Here is an 18,757-nt window from a genome sequence, read left to right as displayed (position 1 = left end):
CAAATTGTACCCTTTAGGTACACACTGTTTATTTCATGTAAATTAGACCTAAATAAGCTATTTTTAAAAGTACTGAACAAAAAATTTCAATACTAAGGCTAAACCTTAGACCAATTAATCAGGATCTGTGGTGGTGAGATTCATCCAAGAATTAACAGTTTTTAAAGATCCCCAGGTGATTCCAATGTACAGCCAAGGTTGACAATCGCTGAGATACAGAAAGGCTACAGGAAATAATAAAAGGTGAATGTGATCAGCTGTGTATGATACAGTAGAGAAAACAAGCAACAGGAAGTTAAAAAGAATCCACATGATGTGACTAGGAAGAAGTTAATGTTGAGCTTAGATAGAAGAGACACATGTCCAAAAAAGCTCTGAGTCACCATGTGATCTACAACATTAGCTACTCTGAGTTCAACTGATCCTTTGTTCTGAGAATCACACAGAAAATCTTGGGGCAAGACTCACAGGGGAGGATTCCATTGACTCTGTGACATGGCGATAGATGACTTAGGTTCTATAACAAACTTGCCAAGTGGGGAAACATACACATATATACACTTTGTTTCTGTTTTGGATTCTCCCAGGGAACCGTACAAGAAAAGAAAATCATGCTTTACGCAGTTCCTTCACAACATACTGCAAGTTGCCATAGTTTTTATTTTTTCAATTGAAAAAGTCAAGGCAAAAGGCAAACATTTTTATTTTCCTTGTTTTATGCTGCAAAGTCAGTCATACACATGCATAGCGGGCATTACACAGACACAGGTGGCTTCCATTTAAAAACCGTGGAATTTCTACAGATGATGAATGTTCTTCAGACATGCAAGGAGGGTACTAGACGCTTTTCACCTGTGGCCGAGGAGCTTCAGAAAATTGTAGACAATTTTACAACACATGCACAGGTACATTTTGGAAAATAGAGAAGCCAGAGCTTTTATCCATAGACAAAGAGATTGCTCACATAAGGGGTAAAGAACAATTACTTAGAAACAAGCATATCTTTGCATATTTGTATTCAACAGACTATATTCTCCAATTGGGAAACTATTTCCCTAGAGTGTGGAGGTTAGGGTCTTAGATTATAAGAATGTTTTTGTAGCAAACTCTCTGCTGTGTTAACCAAACCCACCAAACAGTTCCTATTACCTTGTTGCGAAAGCTCCATTTAATATATTGGCAAATCTTTCTACCTCGGTGGAAAGGCACATTTGAGGGATGATGACGGATCATCATCTCTTCTTACTGAGTGCCTCTGAAGTATATTCTCTTCTGGAGTACTTGGAAGAAAAGCTAGGAGTCACAAAATTGGAGCTTATCTGAGCAATTTTGAGGGAACATGTATTTTAAAGCTTTTTTCAGTCATTTTCCCCACAAAGTTAATTCTTTTCTCAAGTAAATGGAAAATATATCCCAATGAGGATGGTAGAACCAGGTTATAAAGTCGGTTGCTCTGATTCTGCAAAGCTGAGGGATGTCAGAGGCAAGTACATAGTAAGGACTGTGAGTGCTAGAGAGGACCACAGAGTGGTCAGCTAGTGAGGAAACAAAAACTCAGGAGCTTAGGAGGAGATTGAAAAAGTTAATCCAGATTTGAAGAGAAATATGAAAATGCTGTATTTCCAGAAATATCATGCCTTTTATCACAAAATTCACAGGAAGAGAAATTCACAAGGCAGTTTTCATCCACAAGCAGCACAGATTCTTTCCACATAAGAAACATCGTGGTTCCCAGGGTCAAGCTCACATTTATCGTTCAGTCACAGGATCCTCCATAACAAATACATCTCTCTGCATTTGCACTGTTACTTCGTTTCCTCGTGAGTTTCCTCTTTCATATCTTCAAATTTCTCTGATTGGTTAAAAAAAAGTCAATAACTATCTCACCATATGCATGTTTCATCTACTTTAGTTCCCCTGTGATGAGTATTAAGACAGTTTATGATTTTCAGGCATGGAATCTATTCCAGCATTAACATTACCTTTACTTCCATATCTATTTTGGTTCTTTTCAACTCACTGGAAGACACTATATGTATATTTTTTTATCTTATTGAAGCATCCTACAGTGAATATTGAAATTCAGAAAAGGAATCACATTAAACGAGAATGGTATACTTCTAGGCTTGTGACCTATGATAATGATAGATCTAATAAAAGCAGCTGATATTAGGCAAACATTATAGTCCTTACATGGTTATAATTATAAATGTTCCAGACATATATTTAAATAATTATTTGGATCTATGGCTTTAAAATGTTGCCTGATAAATTACAAGGCAAAGATTAAATAACTTTACTCCTTGAGAATCACAAAAACAATGCCTTGGGATTTAGATAGAAAGAAATGAATGGTGATCTTACAAAAACAGGACCAGAGTACACAAACAAATAAAATAACTCATGATCTAGGCCAAGTTAAAATGTATTGGACAAATGGGAATAAGATCCATCCACTTATTTTTGTAACTCACTCAGTCACTACAGATCATGACAGAAACAGAAACAGACATATTGAAAACCATTGTTTAAAACAATGATCTGGGACAGTGGTTCTCAAAGTGTGCTTCCTGCATAAGCAACATCAGCATCATCTCAGCACCTGTTTAAAATGCATATTCTCAGGCCCCACCCCACACTCATTGAATCAGAAATTCTGGGGATAGGCCTACCAACTGGTGATTTAATAAGCCCTCCAGGTAACTCTGATGCTCTCTAAAGTTGAGAACCACTGGTCTACAAAGATTGAAATTATTTTTCTACTTTTAGTTGATTTTTTTTTTGTTTTAGCCTAAAGTAGGGGTTGTAGCTACGTAGAAACTATATTTTGTAAATGACTGTGCTTGAACACAATGTCCTTCTCCTACATTGCCCTACTCGTTAGAGAAAATGGAAATTATTGAAACCATATTGCCCATCTTATCCCTGTTATTTCTTCCTCAAAAATTGGGGAGAATCTGTCTGCTCCATCCCCACTAACACTGACCTAGTTTAGACCTTCATTACTTTATCTGAACTGTTATTCCCACCAACTGATCTAAGCCGCTCCCTCTTTGGTCTGTCCTCTACCACTACCTCTGTTAATCATAATCATGTATCTAAAACATAATCTGACTGTTTCTCTGTTTCTGCCCCTCCAAAGACTTTCCCTTCCATACGCCCTCTTCTGCAGGACATCCTAAACTCCCTGGCATCAATGGTCTTCGTTACCCAGCTCAAGCTTCACTTTTAGGACTTCCAAGCATAACCTTTTAAATCAGATCACTCCAGTAGAGCACAGATAGTACAGACAGAGAACAGTACCCTGCCAGACAGGTACACTTATCATATACCCTGAATTATCTAGGAAAGTTCTGATTCCAGAAATTCCTTTCAACTGCCCCCAAAATTACTTATTGTAACATTTTATCACGTAAAATTTACCTAGACCTCTTGTGTCACCTGAAAATGGCATTAAAGTCCTTTGAGTTACTGTTTTTTAATTTTTCCATTGGAAAATAAATATCTGAATCAAAGATCTTTTGCCTAACACATAAATAATTCTCACCCATCTCTGGTATCCGCATTATGCCACAATTAGAAAAGCATTTGAGACATCTTCATTTCCCCAATGAGAACAACCTCTTCATAACCTTTTTTTAAGTTAGACACAATTTGGACAGATTAATTCTTATGAGTGTCTGACTGACACTGAATATGCTGGAAGTATGGCTTTTTAATTTGCAACTAGAAAGAAAATGGCACTAAATTCAATGACTAATGTCACTTTCCTCCATTCTGTCTCATGCAAAGATGAAAATTGGCAAGGGTTTTATTTCCTGCTGCAAGTGTTTAAACTTTTCAATTTCTCAGTGATTTTTTTTTGACAAGATCAAATGCTGATTGTACCCTAATATAATGACACTGGCGCCTGAAAACCACAAAGTCAACCATGATTGAACTCATGTTTTTTCTGAACACTAAGATCCTTTCTGACCTGGACAATTATGGTTGATATCAATCAAATCAATGATAATGGTTCTTAGATCAATGACCATTGTTTATTGTTGCTTTTGAGTCTAGTTGGCCTCTTCCTTTACTATAAAAGTAAGTTTTCTAAGTTGAATATTAAGAAGGTGAGAGAGAGAGTCTTGATAAGAGATTATCAGGGATCCACTCACAATATTCCTAAATCCATTTGAATTCAAACTGTGATTAATATCACAGTTCCTAGGCATATGTTAGAGGTATTCTCTTTAACCAATGTTTACAGCAACACCAAATTGATAATCAGGATTCTGTGAACCAAGTACTTCCACTCAGAGAAAATCATGATATCAGAAATTTAAAAATATCAGTTACTCAATCTGAAATCTACTGCATAGTAAGAACTATGTCAAATGCATTTTACGATCTATGCAATTTTCTCACAAATCATAGCTACTTTTTGTTGCCATGCTTTTTCCAGATTATATCTGGAACTTTTGCCTATGAATAGAAATCAAAAAGAAAAAACGGCTGTAACACCTTTGTAATGTGCAAAGGACTACGGACACGTCATGTGATTAAGGTACTTATTCAACTTTGATGATGGAGACGACAAAAGAAGAGGAGGCAGCCTCACATGTGTGAGGGTATAATGCTTACAAAGTTGATGGATCTGTAATGCTTATGACATTCATGCACACAATACCAAGATATTGAGCAGCATCTTGATCAAAGAAAGAAAATTCTAACAGGCAGAATATAATTTTAAAGTAACTCAAAATTTTACTTGTGATTTCTCAAAAAAATTGGAGATATACACTGATCAGACCCACACTTTTTAAAACTCCTCTCCCTTTTCCTGCCCACCTGTGTCCCACAAACACTTTACCCTTTCCTTCATCCTACTCTTCTGCTCTCCCCAGAAACTAATTTTGCAAGTTCTTCCTACATAATTCTTCTTCTCTTTCACTGCTTTTATCCTGATTCTGTATCAATAAAATCTCAAAAGATCTAATTTGTCAAGGCAAGACTCTTTTTGAAGAATGTGGTAGAAGAAAAAAGCCAACAGCCTGCTATGGTCTGAAGGTTTATGACCACGGCTCCCCCCCAATTCATTATGTTGAAATCCTGACCTCAGGGTGATGCGATTGGGAGGTGGGGCCTTTGGGGTGATTAGGTCATGGGGTAGGGCTCTCACGAATGGGATAGGAGACCCCAGAGAGCTAGCTCTTCCCTTCCACTAGGTAAGGACACAGCGAGAAGGCTCCATCTATGAACCAGAAAGCAGGCCTTCACCACACACCGACTCTGTCAGCACCTTGATCTTGAAGTTCCCAGCCTCAAGAACTATGAGAAATAAATGTCTGTTGTTTCTAAGTCACCCAGTCTATGGTATTTTGTTATAGCAGCCCAAATGAATTAAGACACTAGCCAAGCCAGAATCTCTTTATAGGTTAGAGGTTCATTTGTTACTCATTTCTCTCACATACGGATCCAGGAAATTATCCAAAATATAGTATCAATACCTAATTTGACCTTCTTCAGCTTAATTTCATCTAAGATAGAGGAGGTTTACAAAGTTATCAAAATTAAGGTGATTTTTAACCACTCGGGTTAAGAATTAACATGTAGGTCAAACCATTTTTAAGAAAATGGAGAAAAGATATTTCCAAGATAAACAATCAGAAATGTGTTGCAATTGCAAAATATTGGGGAAATATTGTGGTGGATACTTTCCCATCTCCCTCAATGTCTTGCTCTTGATAATTTCTTAATGTATCTCAATTTAAACTGTCAAATTATTTTTCTTTCTCAAATTTTTCAAGCCAAGAAATTCTATTTAAAATAAAAAAATCCAATGTTTTAAATTTCTAAGATTTAATGAACCCTAGAATTGTTTCCAAGTTCTTTCCTTGCCCTTTCACGGCACTTGGCTATTTAAAGGGAGATTTTCTCTAACATGAACAACTGTCTGTAGGAGCCATGTGTTCTTAGGGGCTATGTGTTCTTAGAGCACCTTTACCATAGGAAGCAGAGATACCCAGCAAACCCTTTAGTGATGTAAGAGCTGGAAGTTGATGAGGTACAAAGAGGACACAATGTTATTAAACACATTCTATTGTACTGATTCTTCAAAGAACTCGTCCATATTCCAGCTCCTACTACCCTGCCCAGATGTGCCTACCATTCTGTTCCCACCCAGGTGCAGAATGAGTCACTGATTTTCATTTGTACAAAACTGAATATATACTAGATAAATGGGAAATCTCAAAGCTAAAAAGAGTTCTAATGAAAAAACATGCAATCATAAGGGAATCGACTTCAATTCTTCAAAAGAAAAGAGTCAACTGTTAATGACTAAGAATTTCTTTTTAATGTATAAAATAGGAGGTGTCGGTATATCTTGATGAAGTTTCAAGGGCTCTTTCTCCCCTTCCTTTTTCTATAACCTGTTCCATGCCCCCCTCTTCATATTGGTATGTCACTTTGCTTCTGAAATAGAATCAGATGAAATGTTAACGTCAATTTTTTGTGTGTGGAAGTAAGACAATGCTGCCCTTTTAAAAAGCAGAGTGGATGGGGCTGGCCTGGTGGTGCAGGGATTAAGTTTCCACGTTCTGCTTTGGCGGCCCGCAGTTCCCCAGTTCCCATGCCGAGTGCTGTAATAGCTGAATCAAACAGTTGAAATGGAGAACATATGACCCACGACGCCTAAAATACCTATTCTCTGGCCCTTAACAGAAAAAGTTTGCCAACACTTGAGCTATAAAATAAAGAAATAAACAATAAATTTTGAATTACCAATGGTGACATGCGTTATGTAGGAAACAGAACGTTGTGATGGAAAACAATGGGGTGGTGAGGATAAGGCTACTTGGATACAATCATCTCCCTAAGAGGGTGATACTTAAGCTGGGATCAAATGGTGAGAGGAGGCAACCATATGAAACAGAAGAGAAATGAGAAGACCAAGCAGGGAGAACAATACTTAAGAAGAGAAGTGATATTGTGCTCTGAAACAGATCATTTGAGTTAAAATCCTGTATCTAACAGTTACTAGTGTAATGAACCCAGACATTTCTTTGTGCCTTGGTTTCCTAATCTATAGAATGGGCATAGTAATAATCTATATTTCATTGTGAGTACTAAATGAATTAATATATGTACAGTCCTAGGACAGTGCCTGGTACAGGGTAAGCATTCAATAATATTAGTTATTCGTATTGTTATTCATGTTGTTCTTGCTGCTATCATAATGCATAATTAAAAACATATTTTGTGACCAAAGATATCTTGGCAAATTCAAGGAATAGATAAAAGAAAAATATGATTGATTGAAGTAGACAAAAAGGAATCAAGAGATGAGGTAGAAGAAATAGACATGGTTCATAGTTAATTGTACTTTTTCAAAAAGTATAATGGGAAGTCATTGAAGGTTTTTAAGCATGATAGTGATTGATGCTTGATACTTATGTTTTATGAAGAACTCCTGGTTGCTTGTGGAGAATACATTGGAAAAAGGAGTAGAAGTGGGAAAATCAATTATCAAGTTAGTACAGTAATCCATGCAAGAAATAATAGTGATGTTCTAGGATGAGAGCTATGGAGATGAAGAAAACTGGATAAATTCAGCTCACTTTTAGAAGGTAGTCAATAGAACTTGCTGATAGATTTAACATGGGAGGTGAGGGAGTGCAAGAAATCCAGAATGCTCCTGGACTTCTACTTTGAACCATTGGGCGAATTGAACTATTACTAGCTAAGATAGGAAAGAACAAGAATAAGAAGGTATGGGGGTGAAGTCAAGTTTTCATCTTTGGACATTTTGACTCTGAGTTTCTTGTGAAGCATCCAAACAGAGAGGCCAAAACCTAGTTGGCTACATGGATATTACTGGCTTATCACAACAGGTTTATTTCACTCTTATATATCTAACATGGGTTGGCAGGGGCTTTGCTCATTCTATTCTCTCACGGTATTAGTCAAGTCAGGCTGCTGTAACCAAATACCATAGACTGGATGGTTTAAACAACAGTAACTTACTTTCTCACAGTTCTGGAGGCTGGAAGTCTGGGACCACAGTGCCAGCAAGGTCAGGTTCTGGTCAGAGCTCTCTCTGACTTAGAGATAATCACCTTCTCCCTATATCTCCACACAGTGGGGAAGGAAAGACAGCTCTCTGGTGTCTCTTATAAGGACATTAATCTTATCAGATCAGGGCCTCACTCTTTTGACCTAATTTAACCTTAATTACTTCTTTACTCCAAAGACAATCATATTGTGGGTTTAGTGCTTCAACAGGAATTCGGGGTGAAGGGTGTGCACAATTCAGTCCATAGCACTCAGTGAGCCAGTTGATTGAAGCTTAATTTTGATGCATGCTTCCACAGTCACGGCAGCAGTGGGTAGAGAAGGTAGCAAATCCCAAATTAGTTTATAAAGCTGTGCCAAGAAGTTACACATGTCAAGCCTTACCCCCAAAGGGGACAATCCAAAAGTCCAATCCGTAACTAGCATCAAGCTTAAAATCCAGAATCTGTGGTGGTATAGTTTTATATCAGGTGGATAAATAAATGAAAAGCAACAGGATATATTGGAGTATATGAGGAAGCTATTTGGTTTAAAACTAACTTGCCCTGATCTTGTTTTTCCAAAAGAGCCTGATGTGGCCTATTGAGCATGCATTGTATATCTGCTTAAAACATTTACAATGTCCCAAAGACAGGAATTGTGCTCTTAAAGATAAGGATGTATCTTCTTCCACATCAGCACTTCCTTAAGGATAAGCATCTCTTCCTAGAAACTAAGAATTAATTACTGACCTGCTGTGGTCACCTCATGACCACTGATCTGCTGTGCCAGCAAAGCAATCTCATGACTACTGTAAAAGGGACACTCCTACCATATGTGATGTATGCTTTTTGTTCCAAGACGGTATGTAACCACTCTGTATATCTGACTTCTTTGGTGCCCTTCCTTCCCCAAGGAAGGAAGGCCCCAGGGCTATAGTCCTCAGAACTGGCTCATAATAAACTCATCTCAATTTTGATTTATAGATTGATTATGGATTATGTGCATTGACAAGGTCCATATTTGGCTCCTCCTGATCTGGAGACGTATACTTAAGAGGAAATTTCTCTATCCCACTGCAATCAAAATACAACGGTGGAAAGGGGACAGAAAACCTCAATAAGAATTTCCATTCTGAAAGAAATAGAATGGGAAACACACAGGAAATATGTGTCCTGGAAAACTCCAAAATCCAACAGGGCAGATATTTTTGAGAACTCCTTATACTGGAGTTAGGGAATGTTTCTCTATAGACCCCAATCCTAATAGGGTTCATTGTTCTCTGTGATCTGTGACTCCACTCTCCTGGAGGTTCTCTTCCTTTGTCTTCCTTGGTTGTAGAAGAAACAAGCATTGGAGAATGTGTCCCTCAGGAGACAATAGCTTTCTTAGACTGTTCCTGCCTATAGCTGGTTGGTGGCTTTTATTGCAGATTAAAGATTTTTTTACATTAAATGCTTAGTCATTTCTTATCAATTTGATTCAAGTTAGGTCCATGTGCCACTAGCCACACCTACAGTTCTTTTCTAGATATAATTCTTAAACGTGCTAGTTTTATTTTTTCTTTCTCATGTCTTGTTCCCTCGTTCTCTCTCTAATTAACTGCTGAAAACATGGATCAATTAGGCTTTAGAGAGAGAGCCATACCTTTCATGACTTTTACTTGAGCAACTTTGCCTTTTGTAAGGAATTTCTGGGTCCCACAACCTTAACTGAATCTTTGTTCTAAATCATCTTAATCCACTCAGAGATTTAAACAATGGTTGTGACAGCCATACCTTTGATATGATTCTCAACTAAAGCCATTTCAATCAGTCTTTGTTGTTCAAAAGACTTTTCATTTTTTTGTTTTATTGGTTGGAGTTGTGAAGAAATTGCATGGTCCATACCTGAAAGTCCTTGAATTTCTTTATCCTTTCTATTTCATTTTATTCTTGCTTTAAACAAAAAAAGGCTAATTATTTTTTAAGCTCATTGGTTTCTTGTAGTACCATGTTAAATACAGCCAACAGTAACCAAACAAACTATTAATGTTCTCTTTTCAGCCTCTTTTCCTAGAGCTATCAGGTCATTGGATATATGATCTGCCTTCCAAATTATTATAAGCAAGAGTTTTACCAAATATTTTGGCACCCATAACTTATCCCTCCAGCCTCCAATAACAGTTTCCCCACTACTCAGCGGTAAGTCAGTGACACATAGTTTGATTTTCTCTTTTGACATCCCATGACTAGTACCAATTTCAGTATGAGATAGGCCAGGTTATGCTATAATAATAAGTAACAAAAAAAATCTTAGAGGCTTACTACCACACAGTTTATTTGAGGATCACAGTGTATATCTAAGATGGGATGGCAGGATAATTCTGTTCATGTAAACATCCAGGAACTTGGAACTGATGGAGTATCCATTTCAATGTTTACGTCCATGATCACTGACATTTCAGAAGTTTCAGAAAGATGACATAGCAAATCATGTTTAGGCTGTTAAAGCTTCCACCTGAAAGTGACACATGACATTTCTGCTCACATTTCATTGGCCAACATAAATCGTATGGCTGCATCTCATGTTAAAGAAGGGCAATCTCACCATGTTCCAAGAAAATTGATAACCCAAAATATTTGTAAAGATCGCTGATGACCACCACACGCCCTTACAACTTGCTCCATTGCAGACAGACTAGCATTATTATTGACATGCTGGTGTGCCCCATGAACTCAACAAATGTTGAATAAATTAGTGAAATATAATTCAATAAAAGACTGATAATTCAATATGTACAATAATTGCAGGTGTATAAAAAGTTGATTTAGTGAACTAGATTTGCTATTTGCAAAGCTTCATGCTATTCACTGTATATCAGTTGTACTATGACTTCAAGTTGCTAACTCTACATGTGGATCTGTATACAGATGGGTAGACTTAAATAAGACAAAGAATATTTACTGCAAGCAGAATTTTTCAGAATAGTAAAGGGATGAAGTATTCTAATAAATTTAACTTCTAATAAACTAAGTTTTAAACACAAAACTAGTTTACTCTACCTATTATTTTAGACGAATTTCTTATTTTGCTCTAGTCAAATTTCCTCCATTTGGTAATGAATGTCATTTAATCTTTCTGTGTAACTGAGTTTTCTTCTATGATTCACAGTCATTATCCTAACTAACAACATTTACTGAAGCATACAGAAAACGTAGGAGATTGAGATGAATATTTATTGATTTCCTATAACCTGAAATTTGCGCTTTACAAAATCCTTCGTTCTTACAGTTTTTAGTACACAATAGTAGATCAATATTTGTTTTTAATATATAAACTTATTTTCCCGTGTAAAGGATGAAACTCATTTTAATTGGTTAGTTTGGTTATTTGGCATATTATCTTGAGTATTAATTATTCCTAAACCATGCATGAAGTATATGCGTTACAAAGTTTTGTGTAATATGCAGAATTGTTAGAAGGCTTCTGGAATCATTGAAATGACCAAAGCCTCCTGAACTTTAAGAAAACAGTCTTAAACATCCTCTTCTCTTTAGTTGTAAGCTCTTTGAGGCCAGGAGCTCTATACTATGCATTTTATTCACTTTTTTTTTGTAAATAGTGCTTATTGCTTATTTTCTAGTTTTAATTGTGAAAAATTTGGAAAATTATAAAATAGACAAGATTTTACATTACGTGCGCATTACGGTTAATTGATTCTCCCACAGTGGCTAACATATAGTCTTGCACTTAGGTGTTTAACAAATGCTTATTAGGCTTAGTTCAGAGAGAAGTTTAGAAAGATTAAGGTACAGTTAAATGGAGAGGGCTAAGAGTGAGAAGTGAGGTATAGTCGGATGATCATAAGCGAGTTTTATATAATGGTTGGCAATCAGGAATGAAGGGTCCAGTTTTTCATTTAATCCAACCACCCATTTCTTGCTTGAATCCCCTCTACAAAATCTTCACCATTTAATGCCCCTGTGATGGGAAACCCTTCACCTCTGAGCAATCCTTTCCATCTCTAGAAAGCACTTTGCTAGCTGATAAGAAAAAAAAAAAACACACTGAGATTTTGAAGCACATAGGAAACTTAGAAAATAAGTCATTAACTGACACAAATTCAAAATTAGGAGTTAATATTAAAAGTTTTGTGATTTACTTTACCTGTGTTTTTCCCTTCTTCTTTGAAAGAGAAAGGAATCAAGTGCAACATAGCTCAAATCAATGTAATTTATAGGTACACTAAAGAACACAGAAATAAATTACAGAAATGTATTCTCATATCATTAACTAAGGAAGAAAAATGATTTCAGATTTGACATAATTAATACCTCATTTTATGGTTAGAGAGTTGTCCCATATAAAATGGTATAAAATGAATGTTTTCATGGGAAGCCAAATTCCCATTTCATAACGTTTGGTTCTCATTTTTGTAACTACTTTAGTTAAACCACAATTCATAAACAGAATTGTCCATTTAGTTTTGTGAAAGAATACACAACCTATTAGAAGAACACTTGCAAGGTAAATTTTTTTCCCCTATTAGAGTATTATCAAATATTTTTTTAAAACCCTGCAAAATCACTGGTCTACATTGTATTTCTTTTCCCACAGCACTGAATTACTTGAGGTACTAAGGAAAATATAAGAAACCTGAATTAATGCTGTGCTGGATTTATTGAAACCTCTCTTGGATGCTGTCCTTCCCACCTAAAGTTATAATCTGATGTTGAAAAAGGCAAAAATATTACAAAAGAGCACTTCTCACTGTAAGTTAGGATAATAAAGTCAACTGCAAAAGGGGCCCTAGATGTTTTCCTAACAGGAAACAGAAAGACAAATTTCATAAGCTTGAAATTTAAGTGGAGGCATCATCCCAGTCATTTGAAGAGTTCGTCTTCTTTTACCCCCTCACAAATCAGCATAGTTGGCAAACTAGCGAGTCAGCAAGGCCACTACTGGTTACATACATGAATAAATATTAACTTTCCAAAGTAGAAAAATTGGAACTCCCAACTCTTTCTCTGTGGCCTCCTTCAGAGTGCTGACCATCTTAGTTTTGCCACCTGAGCATCCCAAACACAGGCCTGCACCCTTTTATGAGCAATCAGACACTCTTCATTAGGTGACGGAAAAGAGGAATGGTGCAATGGGAGAAGGAACTTCTAAATATTTGGGCTAACATTTTTGTTTACCTACTAAAAAAAAGAAGACATTTATGGTATGTCTGGCACCATGACCTGGTACCACCTGGTACCATGACATTAATAAATATTACTGCATTCAATCTTCAAAACTATCAAGTGAAGCAGGTTTTATCAACTCTATTTTAACTAAAGGAGAACTATAGATGGTAATGAGAGATCAGGAATTAAAGCCAGGTTTTTTAATGACTCCAATCCCAGGGCTCTTGTTCCATTGCTTCCAGTTTACTGAAGGCACGGCTGATGGTCATAGGGAAAGATATGGGCTAACATTCCTAACAAGGACTCGATCAGATAGAAAAATGAAGTTTCATTTATAGTGACAAAAAGTCAGAATCCATTAAAGACAATTATTAAGGTTTCGTGGTGCCTCATGGTAAACAAATTGACTGATGTTTCTGCATCTCTAAGAACTACCTCACTTCATAAAGATATCAGTTTTTAGGAAGAGGATAATAACCATTATGCCCTTAATGAAGACAGTCATAAATTCTTATCCTCTTCTCTCTTAATTAGTGTATGCAAAATTGATATTTCCACTTTCTTCCGTCTTCTTAGTTGGATAATAGTGCATGTCAATGCCAAGGAAATTAACTACATTTTCACAGACCTCACCCACATCCTAGCCTGGCATTTAACAATGAATGTTTTTCGTAACAATAGAACCAAGCACGAGAGTGAGGATATATTGAGTGAATCTGCATCACCTCTACTAGATTAAAAATTTTTTTTTATCAATAGTGGTCCATAATTGAGGGCACAGTTCTTTTTCCTGAAGAAGTTCCCAATGATGTTAATCTTTAATTGGATCTTTAAAAAAATATTGCCTCTCTATTCACACTATCTGACATAACAAGAGTTTTTATGGGCTTGGATTTTTAACTGAGAGTATTTCCTAAAGCATATACAATAGCTACTTTTAAATGCCTTCTGCATTATGTGTGATTATTGGGGTGCACCAGTCAGATCTCCTTTCAAGAGAGCCTTTCACAAAGAGTATAGTTGACTGACAGCCTCCAGTAGCCACGTCTTTAGACCCATTGCAGTATTCACTCTGAGGTCCTACTCCAGACAGGCTCCTCCCAGCCAGTGACTAAGCACAGCAGAGTACTAGAGCCAGATCATTTCTGACCAACACAAGACTCTGCTAACAGGCAATCTTTGCTCAGCAACTCCATTGGCCACAAATTTCTCAGAGCTGTACAGTTGACTAAAGCCCTTCCTACCCAATCTTCTCCCTTGCCTCTCTCCTTTCACAGGTGTCAAACCTATATTGTGGTCTGAAGGCTCTCAGCAGCTCCCTCCTGCTCCCTCTTTTCTCTACCCTTCACAGTTGTTTCCATCAGTAAATCTGCATATCTAATGTTGTTTATGTATCTGCTTCATGGAGGACCCAAAGGGACAGTTGTAATTACAAATAATTTTTCTAATATAAATTGTTAATGATTTTAACCTTTACATTTGCTGCGCTTGAATTTTACAAGTTTCTCCTCCAACTAGGACTGTACACTAAGATATTGAGATTTACGTCAGAATTCCATCTCTTTTAGCCAACTTCCCTTTGGAAATTTTAATCAACCGAGAGAAACAAGATTGATTAAGAGATTCTTTTAAGTTGGAGCTCTTTCTTCCACTGGGAGTTTATGTTCTGCTTTGTTTTTTAATTTCCTGTGTTGGCATTTTTGCTTGGGCTTGCAGTTTTTTAAGGTCTTTTTCTGAATGGTTCTTTTAGCAACGAAGGGTATAATTTGTAGTAATTTAGTCCTTATTGTTATAAATGGGAGAATCAGGTCATAGAGGGACCAGTGGGAGATCAACTCCAAGAAAACTGAAGGACAGGTCCTTAAAGACACACTCATCTAGCATTTTAAAACCACTGTCCAGGGCAAACTCTATTTTACAGCATGAGCTTACTATTACTCCAACAAACAGAAATGCAACTATTCTTCAAAAGCTCTACCAGAATGACTTTCAAAACTCTTGAACATTTTGAAAAATATTTTCATATGAGTAAGGGCTATTTTTACTGTGTTTTCCATTAATTCTTTGAATCCAAGATCTATAAATACAGGCCATTCTAGGGGGGGAAACTTTATCTATACCGACACACACTCAACCCCAGACAATCACTGGTCTACTTTATATCATCATATATTAGATTTCCCCTTTCTAGAATATCATATAAACGGAATTTATAGTATACACTATGTTGTGCCTGGCTTCTTTGGCTTGGCATAATGTTCTTGAGATTCATCCACATTTTAGAATGTATCAGCAGTTTCTCCTTTTAATTGTTGAATAGAATTCCATTCTGTGAATACAACAGAGATTATTTATCCATTCACCTGTTGATGGACATCTGACTATTATATTTTTGGCTATTGTGAATAAAGCTGCTATGAACATTTGAGCACAAGTCCATGTGTGAAATATGTTTTCGTTTCTCTTGAATAAATACCTGGAAGTGGGACTGCTGAGGTATAGAGTTAGTGGCTTCCTTGCTTAATTAGACAATCAAATATACCAAGTTATTTACTTTCTTGTATCTCCTAGATCCTTCTTGATCCTGGTTGCTAGACTACTTCCTCTAAATATGTTTCCAGATAAGTTGTTGTGCACCAAAGATATTTTAGGGATGGAGCATACTCCAGGGCTCTCTGCCCATGCCACATTCTGGACTTGCCCACCCTGCCCTTACCAGATAAGTCTGTTTTACATGAATCATCCCTATACATCTACCATGGCACTGTTTTTCCTAAGTATTTTTCTGCCTTCATTATAACCACCCAGACTTGAGGAGTGAAGGGAGGGATATAGGGGAGGAGAACATTCTCAGGATCTGGTAAGTAGACTAGTTATTTGCTGCTCACTCCAGCCAACGTCTCCAACTCCTCCCTAATGTTAGCATTGTAGTCCTAGTGACACCAAGCTGACGCTGTTTTTCTGTCTTGCCGTGGTCCCAGTGCAGGCAAGGCAATCCAGAGGAGAAAAATTGGCACAACTCAAAGATTTCTCGAAAAGAATTTTGTGTATCTCATGAACTTATTTGTAATGAATATATTAACTAATCTCTGGGGGAGAAAGCACTCAAAGAGAAAATAAGACACAAGGCTCCCCCTGACCCACTTCAATTTAAAGGAGAATTAAAGACCACTTCCCCTGTGTCTGTTGCCTTCCACCCCTGTTCTTCTGAAATGCAGCAAACTTGAGGTGAGATGGGGAACGGTGGGTGGTGGGAAGTGACCAACTTTGGCAGTGAGGAAAGGTCAAGACTGCCGAGAAATGCCCAATATGAAGGACATTTATTTTTCCTATTTAGGGACGAAGTAGGGTGTTTGCTTGTTTGTTTTCTTAGATGCAAAATGTTCTGGTTTTATTACATTGAAGACTTTTCTGGAAGCCTGGAAGAAGCCAGATGCGACCACCTCTTTCTCCCTTCAGGCCCAAAGGCAGTGAAAACCTGTATTGTCTCTCCCACCATGAGATTTGACTCCTAAATGGTGGCTCTGACCCCCATCCCTCATGGAGGGCCTGCGAAGGTGGTTTGGGAGAGGCTTGGCTTGAGAGTGTGAGGGCCCTGGGGGTAGAGCAAGTTAGTTCTTGTTTAGGCTAGAAACCCCAGGAAGGCCTAGCCACTACCTCCCCAGAACATTGTGAGTCAGAGGCTAGGGCATGAGGGAGGAGCAGGTGCCTGGGGTGTCAGCTCCAAAGTCAGGCTCCAGGGGTTATGCTCCTCCACAAGCCCCCACCAGAGGCCCCTAGAACCAAAGAAAGATGCTATGGAGGGCAAGTCTGACCCAAGGCCTGGAGCCCAGCTCTCAGCCCCCTGAGGTCTCTCCACAAGGAGAGATACAAGTAACAAAGTGAGATCGATAAGAAAAAACTAATCCATGGTTTCTACCAAAAGCCCTAGCCTCCCAGCGCACCTTGGTTAGCTGAGAACCACCTTGGCCTTCACCTTTTTAGGGTGACTGTCCAGCACCTCCCTTTTGGGGCTGGCGGGCGTCGAGCCATTGTCTGGGCGCAGGGCTCAGCTGTGGCCTCCTGCTTGAGGTTGATGGGGTTGGACCATTGAGATGGGTGGAGGGGAGGCTCCTCCTTGGGCCTGAGCTTAGGAGTGGGTAGGTGGGACAGGGAAGGCAATGCCTCTCCAGCACACGGGGACTGTCCCAGGGGAAGATCCCCAGGCCCATGTGCTTCAAGAACCAGGTCGTGACCTCATCTACATAGCCGTGGATATGCCCAGCATGGTGAGCATGGTAGTCGTTCTTGGTGGGCTGAAGGTTGGTGATGACTGGCCAGCATCCCTGGCACAAAGAGGACACTTGAAGGATCTCTGAAATAGATCAAGGACATAGAGACAGGTACATGAAGACAAACAGCAAGCTCAGGCCACTACTGGTGTTTGGATGACTAAGAACTGGCACAAATTAGAACCACACTCAGTGAAAAAGGCAAGTTAGTGAGTAGGGCATGAGCCAAAAGGGACTGGTTTGGTAGACTCTGCAGAGTTGGTACAAAAGACCTGGTAATTTTGGCCTAGAAAGATTTAGACACCAAGTCTGTGAGTGACTTTGGTGTTACTCTCTGGAATACCAAGATGGAAGAGGGAATGGGGGTTGGTTGGATATTGTGGGGTTCTTGCAAGATATTTCAACCAAACGATGAAGGCAGATGTGATTTACCTGTTAAGAAATCATTTTCTAGAATGTGGTTCTAAATCTGCTTGCCAGTTGTGAGTTCAAGGTAGTCCAACCATGGTTATTTCCCACTCCACCACCAGGCTTCTGGATGGGCCTCAAGCTTATTAAAACATGATTTCCTTTTCAATTTCAGTGGGAAAGCCTGAGTCCTTCACGCCAAAGTCATCTCTGACACCAGAATCATCTCACAAGCAAAGAAATTGATGGCTATGTTGCAATTACTTCCTCTACTTTTTACCCTGGCCGCCTTAACCATCCATCTCAGAACTGCACTTTAATTTCCTTCCACATTTCCTGTTGACATTAAGCACCAAATCAGCTGACAGGAGGGCACGTCCTCTCTCCAGTAAAGCACAGCTGATGGTCCTCCAGCAATAGAAGCTTGGTGGAACTCAGTCTTGATGCTTCTGTGCTTCTACTGATCCCTATGATAAGAAGTCACTGCTTTTAAATTACATATCCCTAGCACTCTCTGGCATACCATAATAATTTACAGAATACAAACAAATTGTCACTCTATCGCCAAACAAAACTTGAGGGGGCTGGCCCTGGGGCTGAGTGGTTAATTTTGTATGCTCTGCTGTGGCAGCCCAGGGTTTTGCTGGTTCAGATCCCGGGCACAGACATGGCACTGCTCACCAAGCCATGCTGAGGCAGCGTCCCACATAGCAAAGCCAGAAGGACCTACAACTAGCATATACAATTATGTACTGGGGAGGCTTTGGGGAGAAGAAGAAGAAGAAAAAAAATTAAGAGATTTTAGCTTAGATTCCAATCTTTGAAAAAAGAAATACTTGATACGGAGGATCTAGAATGTTCTAAGAAATT

At 38.3% G+C, this 18,757-nt stretch overlaps 1 long non-coding RNA gene across 1 annotated transcript in view; it reads right to left on the bottom strand.

Moving 5' to 3' along the window:
• Positions 1-642: 642 nt before the first annotated feature.
• Positions 643-18,757, bottom strand: part of LOC138919782 (uncharacterized) — a 64,033-nt gene continuing 45,918 nt past the window's right edge. The window contains exon 3 of the long non-coding RNA XR_011430342.1: positions 643-1,852. This is a non-coding gene — a long non-coding RNA (uncharacterized lncRNA). The remainder of the gene's footprint in view (positions 1,853-18,757) is intronic.

This window comes from Equus caballus, chromosome 21, assembly GCF_041296265.1.
Source record: "Equus caballus isolate H_3958 breed thoroughbred chromosome 21, TB-T2T, whole genome shotgun sequence".
NCBI classification, from domain to species: Eukaryota; Metazoa; Chordata; class Mammalia; order Perissodactyla; family Equidae; genus Equus; species Equus caballus.
Note: the sequence above shows the minus strand (reverse complement) of the source record. Positions and strands in the feature narration are given on the sequence as shown.